This window comes from Magallana gigas, chromosome 5, assembly GCF_963853765.1.
Source record: "Magallana gigas chromosome 5, xbMagGiga1.1, whole genome shotgun sequence".
In the NCBI taxonomy this organism is placed as follows: Eukaryota; Metazoa; Mollusca; class Bivalvia; order Ostreida; family Ostreidae; genus Magallana; species Magallana gigas.
The window spans coordinates 4,246,203-4,253,535 of NC_088857.1; the positions used below are offsets into that span (position 1 = coordinate 4,246,203).

General features: G+C 34.2%; 1 long non-coding RNA gene across 1 annotated transcript; it reads right to left on the reverse strand.

The window, feature by feature from the left end:
• Positions 1-459: 459 nt before the first annotated feature.
• Positions 460-6,472, reverse strand: LOC105340019 (uncharacterized). Its single transcript, XR_902101.4, has 3 exons — positions 6,250-6,472; positions 3,814-3,896; positions 460-2,544 (listed from the first exon to the last, which is right to left on the reverse strand). It is a non-coding gene; the product is annotated as an uncharacterized lncRNA (long non-coding RNA).
• Between the last annotated feature and the right edge of the window lie 861 nt (positions 6,473-7,333).

The window sequence follows — 7,333 nt, forward strand, 5'->3', positions numbered from 1 at the left end:
TTCAACCTATTCTAAACGCACACTGAATTGTTTTATTGGGGCTACACATCTCTTAAGGAGAAACTGGGAAAAACCGTGTTCAGTGGTGGTTTTTTTCAAAATAAGTTATAAAATGAATTATAACTTTATGTATTCTTAATATAAAAATCTTGATTCTTAAAGTTGCAAATATGCTGAGGCTCTTATACTTTTTCATATGTAATTTATTGTTAAAAAACATTTATTCGTGAATTATTGTAAATTAAAAATTTTAAAACAATGATTGTATTATAATCATGATATACATGTACATCTACTTTCATTTCTATTGATATTTCAATGGTCTTTACACCATCATTGAAGCTGAGCCGCCTTGTTTTTTTGTTTTGTTTTTGGGTTTTTTTGTTTTGTTTTTGTTTTTTTTTGTTTTTTGTTTTTTGGTGTTTTTTTTAGAGAGAGAGAGACAGACATACAGAGACAGAGAGAGAGAGAGAGAGAGAGTCAGCTGATCTTTGGATTTACCTTGAACACGATCAGATGTTTTATGGATTCTGTTTACCGCACCTTGGAGCCTAAAATTCCTTGAGTATTTGTAGTATCAGTTTGCAAGCAAATGACCTTAGCACGTTTCCATTTCTAGAACACTTTCAAGAATTATGTATGGGATTTACACTTGTTCTTACAGAATCAGCACGAATTCTTGGCTCGGGACTTAGGTGGATTTGAACATTTTTATGGAAATAAAAGGGTTTTTTCTGACATGAAAAAATTAGATCTTACGATGAAATACACATAGAAATACAGTACTGTATCTATACATGTTTATTTCCTTAAGGCATATTTTTAAGTTTTGTATTTGTACACTCATATTCATTTATCACGACTTGGAAATATTCTTATTTTTATATTCTTAAGAAATGTTATTTGGAGCTGTATCGAATCCAAAGACATCAGAAATTCACTACATGCATGGTCTTCATTTGTTGGGAATGAATGGACCTTAAAAACCCTCTGTGGCGATCGATGGGCTAGTTATTTTAAAGAATGCATAAACTTCTCATTTGAGGGCTTATTGGCGTAAAAATGATAAATGATGTATTTTCCAAGTGAGGATGTAATAAAAGTGTGGAATGCGTGACGGCAATGCTATTCGGATCTGATTTGGGGTGTATGTGGAGCTTCCGTTACATAATTCAAGAACACGAGAACTAGCGCCCAAGTATTACGCCATTTCAATTTTAAATCTCAAGAAAGAACGGCTTACCAAGGAAAGTCGAAGATTTTTAAAAAGAAATTTACATAAGAAAGTATTTTTGTCGGATTGCCGTGTTAATTTCTTATAGAAATTTTTTTTTCTAAAGCAACAAGAGAGATAACTCATGGCAAACCTTAAAACAATGGTCCGTATACTCATGTTTACCGTTTTTAGCTTCCAAAGAATAATAAAAGATATATAGCTTTCAAAGTCTGAAATATCTTGTTAGTTTTTTATTTAAAAGGCGAATGAAATTTTTTCCAAAACAAACAGTAATAGAGAAAAATATTTTTACTAACAAAAAAAACAAAACACTTGGTTTTTACCATGCCGCTATTTTTTTGCGTTCAAAGGGAAATAACTGAATAAAAGCAATAAACATTTTTAATTTATGACTATAGAGATAATTTCATCATTTATGAATTTTACGATGCTAATGTGTCGTTTTTACGATGCGTTAATACTCCCACATCTCATAAACATTAACAAACTCCGCCCAGAAAACACGCTCAATGCTCCGATCCCTCTTATCAAAAGATGCAAGGGGAGCTTCTTTTTGTACCGAGAAACAATAAATAGTAATCGACACTCGTCAAACAGCAGCGATTCATTCATAAAGATCAGTTGTACTCTATAAGTTAGATATAGAGCAATGCCGCAAACGGGAAATGGTGACAGGAATTTTTCCGATCCCCAACACCCCTTCCAACCTAAAAATAAAAAATGAATAAATGAGAAAAATGAGTCTTTGAGAAGCGCCTGTGATTTATTAGTGTTCCCGGCACATAAACTGGCCTCTCCTTAAACTGTTGTCAGGTGTGTAAACCGATATGCCTTATTTAATTATTTTTCTTCAGAGAAAACGCATTAATCAATGTAGGGCAGATATCTTGACATAGATTTGACTAGTGTTTGAATTAGCTTGGATTGCGTCAGTATATTTTGTCTTATATAGATTCTGATTTAGGTTGTGACATTACTGTACTATGACGGTCCTTTGATGAAAGGATCATTTTGGAATTTTAAAAACATGTTGTATCGCGATTCCCTTTAGCTACTCTCCCTACTGAACATGTACATGCATGCTTCCATTAGAATTAAATATATATTTTTTTCTTTTTTTTCATTTCCGGTATTCTGCGGTATCCGAATGGACGCGATTGAAGTGAGTTGGGGGGAACTGGATCCCGCTCTTTAATGAAATCTCCTCGCTAAGTGTATGGAGGCTCATGGCCTGGAAAACTTCAAAGTCTTGTACGATTCACTGACTGGGCATCGACAAAACGCAAATTGCAGCTTTCATGAAGTCACTGAAACGAAATGAAATGTTGCTGAATAAATCACCTGCAATTAACACCTGTAAATAAAGCAAAGGTTGATACACCATCGGCTGTCATCATAAATTGTTCGGGGTGATTCTACTTATATACAGAAATGGAATGACAATCCAATGGCGCAGCTAGGAAGATGGTGGATCGCTTTAACAAAATTAGATGCTATTGACGAACGCAGTCTCTACTTGTCTGTAATTGTATAGAAAATGTCAAACGTCAAAATCTTTTTGACGGAGAGAAGAAATCAAAAAATAAATCAATAAAATTCTCTCTCTCTCTCTCTCTCTCTCTCTCTCTCTCTCTGTTTTCAGCCTAATGCATTTATATATGGTCACAAAGAGTAATTGGCACTCTATATCCAAGACTTTTACTACAATGAAAAAAAGTTAAATTTGCTGTATGTACAGTATGTATATATACAAATATAAAATCAATTTGATATGAATACTCTGGAATGGTATTTTATGCACGGATCGCAAAATTTCAGCAATGATCTTAGTGGAAAAGCACGGACATAGAACACATTATATGAAATAATCATTATGACGTCTTTCGTCCTATATACCGATAGCTTGTTAAAGCGAAGTCTGTAATTATATATAAAAATATTGTTTGCGAATATGGAATTCAGTGACGACGCTCTTAGATAGAAATTGTAGCTCAATATAGCGACATATTTGCTATTAGATATAAATTGTAGCACGATATAGCGACATATTTGCTATTAGATATATGTTGTAGCTCGATATAGCGACATATTTGCGAAAATGAAGCGTACATAAACAAAAGCCAAAATTGTGTAGTGAACGCATTATATAATGTTACATTAAATTGATACATGGATATAATGGCATTTTGGTACGTAACTAAAATACTGACTGACTCTTCAATGCATGATAATGCATGATACAGATAAACTTTACAACAAATCATGTGTGTATCCTTAAGCATTTTGGATTATTCTAAAAATATGTATATTACAAGTACAATTTTCATCAGCATCTTATTCAGCGAGATCTTTGAATTTATTCAATTGTAAAATGTTGAGAACTAACGGAAATAAAAGCAAACTTAAACTACAATTTACCTTACATATGCTAGCTATTTGACTGTACAGTTGTATAACTTTATTTGTGGAGCAAGTATTCATATATGACTGTATAGTTGTATAACTTTATTTGTGGAGCAAGTATGCAGTCTATTTGCAGTGAACAATTCTATGCAAATCTCTTGGAGGCTAATTACCTGAAACTACAGCCTACGACAGGTCTACGTCGTTACTGAAGTCCTTCCTGAATTCCATCGGACTCGAATTGACGAGTGAATCACTAAAACAGAACCAGACCATAATCAAAAGTTTTCATTTGATGATCTCTTATCCTGACGACAGGAGATTAAGTCCTTTTTATCGAATGAAATCAATCTAGTGATATATCATTATTTCATTTTATCATTTGGATGGATAAATCAAATTAATTCTAAGGAAATTATTAAGTTTGATGCCTTTTGAGTTTAACCATGTTTTTAAAAGTGCATAAAACATCTTTTTTTCAATTGACTTAAAAAGAAGAAATGGAAATGGAAATAAACAATCGGTATAAAATGATTTATAAAAAAAAGTTTCCTCATGTTTCGAAATTCAGAATAAAAAAGCTAAATAAAAAAAGAATAAGTGAAAAAAAACCAACAATTATTCTCCGGAATGTTTGTTCTACATATTTTAATAAGACGTAAATATAATAACCCAGAACATGCGATGCATGAATTGTTATTAGGGCAACTATTATTATATAGCGAGGAAGTCAGCAGGACGATTCGATGAAAATATTTCACCCCCAACCCGAAATAGCATAAAACCTGACCGGTCCTCACCTAGGCTCTATGTGTAAACAGATTTGAATAACTCATTATAATGATAAATTAGAAATTATGATTTCAGAGAAAGGATAGTGGCGAACCAAACAACGGCTTGTCAACTCATCAAGTAAAATGCAAATAAAAATAATATCATTTATCATTTTTCGCATTCTCTTTACGCCGAGGTGACAAAAAGGTAGTTAAAATTGAAATAAATTAATGTTATATTCAGGCTGTTGTCTTGGAGTTAACTATGAAAATAAATCAAGGCCTAAATCATTAACTTGAGGAAAAACTTTGAATTTTTTTAAGCAATTCACGAATATAACGAAATCGAATTTTTGACAATGAAATAATTTTAAAAAATAATAATAAAAATAAAGAAATATTGTTCATTTTAAATGTTAATATGTACATGTATATGTATGCAAGTATTAATATTTAATTTTGTTTGAAATAATTTTGTTTGAAAATCGTTCGAATTATTGCACTAAAATTATCATTATAGCTGTATTAAATTATTAATTTATTTATTTGTAAATGTGTCGTGGACGGATAGAGAACGAATTAAACTTTCCGGGAAGTTTGACCATTTTATGTGTATGTTGTCAGTTTCCGTATTTCGAAAAATAGGTTGGTCACACCTTAAAATGTCAGTAAAATTCTTGTTAAAATAGGATTTTCAGATGAAGAATTCAAAATATTTTCTGCAAGTGTAATTCTCTCAAAACAAAGTAAGGCCGCTTTTCCACATGTCTTCCTGTCAAATTTATGGCCTCTTCGGTCTTGGAAACCAAGAATTGGGGCGATCGTAAATTAAATCTTAGGCGAAAAGAGTCGACAAATTCATAAAGAGAAAGTTGAAATTATGAGTACTCTCAAAGAGTTCCCGTGAAGCATAATGGCCGGTTTCCCAGGAAGAAACGTCTAGAAACAAAACCGCCACCGCCTGATCCCGGGATCTGGGTTTGTCATTGCCTTGGTCAGACGTGAGGGACAAAAGTGTCCCTGAAGTTTTATCGTCCATTAAAAGACAAAAGAATAGTTAAAATGGGTGTTTAATGCCCATTTGCGCTGACTTTCTTTCTAGAAGTGAAATGTTTACGACTTGTTCAAATTTTATTTCGCAGCTAATTTCGCACGGAATCCGTCCGTTGCGACCAAAGCCTTCTTTTCGGATCCTTATAAATAAGACGGGACACTTCAGAAGAATTTCCTTTGACTTTAATTTGTTCAGGCTTGGAAAAAACATTATTTTATTCAGAGTAAACCTGTGAGTAAATGATGAATTCCCTTCGCTCACTCCCGGTGGGTTTCGGTCCCCTTGAAATTGTTTAATTTTCTTACCACACGAGAGAAAAAAGACCCGGAGGTTCTCCTATTGATGGTCAGTGATGACAGATAGCCCACAAGGAGACGGACAATTGACCATTTTGTTCATCTTGATATTGAATAATAATAGAACGGTCTCGGACGACAACAGGGTGTGTTTTCTGTAAACATTTATCTGGATTAATCCCCGGTGGTCGGCTTTTGTCGGGTAAATGTACGGGTGTGTCGAGGAAATACCCAAATGATGTCCTGTGACACTATGATCAAGTAGAACTTAATTTCACCAGTCTCCAAACTGTCGATTTACGTGTAAAGGCTGTATCAGCAAACATTTAAGATTCCTTATATCTTTTTTTTTTTTTGGTTTTGCGTGCAAAAGTAAAATTCTTGTATACATCATTTTACCGAAAATCCTGAATCAAAACGAAAAAGATTTAAAGCTAACACAAGGATGGATTCGATTAAATGTTTTGGATGAGATTTTGAACTTACTAGTTGAGAATTTAATCCTTTCTTTCTGTTCGACAACACGTGCGCAGAAATAGGACGTTTCGACGTTTTCTGGTGCGCCAGAAGAATTATTTATGTGATTTTGGCTCTAACTCCTCGCCCCACGAGGTCCAGATAAATTACAAGATCCAATTAATCTTTCTTATTTCACATTTATTTTGAAACTGTAGACATGATTAATATCCTGAGATAATCTGCACGTGTTTTAGATTTTATTTCAGTTAACGGTAAGAGTTGTCCCTCCTTGTTCGTAGTTCACTGTAACACAGAGTTGCTTGCTCGCGATATCAATTTAAAAAAACATTATGTAAAGAGCAAAGGAAACTTTTTCCTCCATAATTTTATGAAAATTTTTTAATTATTTGCAAAACATTAATAGTTGATATCGTCGTGACGTCACATAGATTTGGCTCTGGGCGTCCAAAGGATTAGGTCATTTATTAAACGGGTCACTGACTCAAACCGGGGATTGAACATATTAATTGATTTATTTAAATTGTGAAGTTTAAGAACTTGTGGAGAAGTGAAATATAAAATTTGACCCGGAACTGTGCAGACAATTTGGCAATCTGACTACCTGGAAAGGCGAAGCGGACCCTGACTCGAACCCTGCCCTAGGAGCCGCGCGGTGAGGGATACTTCACTGTTGATAACGGTGGAGATCAGAAGATCAAAGCTTACACACAGATGTACAAAACTTTACCTTGGAATGTCGGGGGCCATCGAGTGCAGCTCCACCTGGCCAGAGCCGGGACGATGACGAGCTATTTCCATATCAATCTGATTTGTCTTCATCATGACCAAACTGGGCCGGTGTCAGACGGCGGCCATCAAACTGTCCCTGGGCTGACCAAGGCGTTTTTGAAGGTTGTGGTGTGAAAATATTGCCGAGTAACGGCCATAAATCTCCCTCAATCGATGTGCAATGTGTGGACGTTTTAGGAAACATATCGCTTTTTGGTAATTCCGCATACCTACCGTTGATTCTATTAGTAAGCACTAAGAAAAGATGGACATTAATGACATATACTTAGTTCGATATATATGTTGGTGTTTACGTTGGACT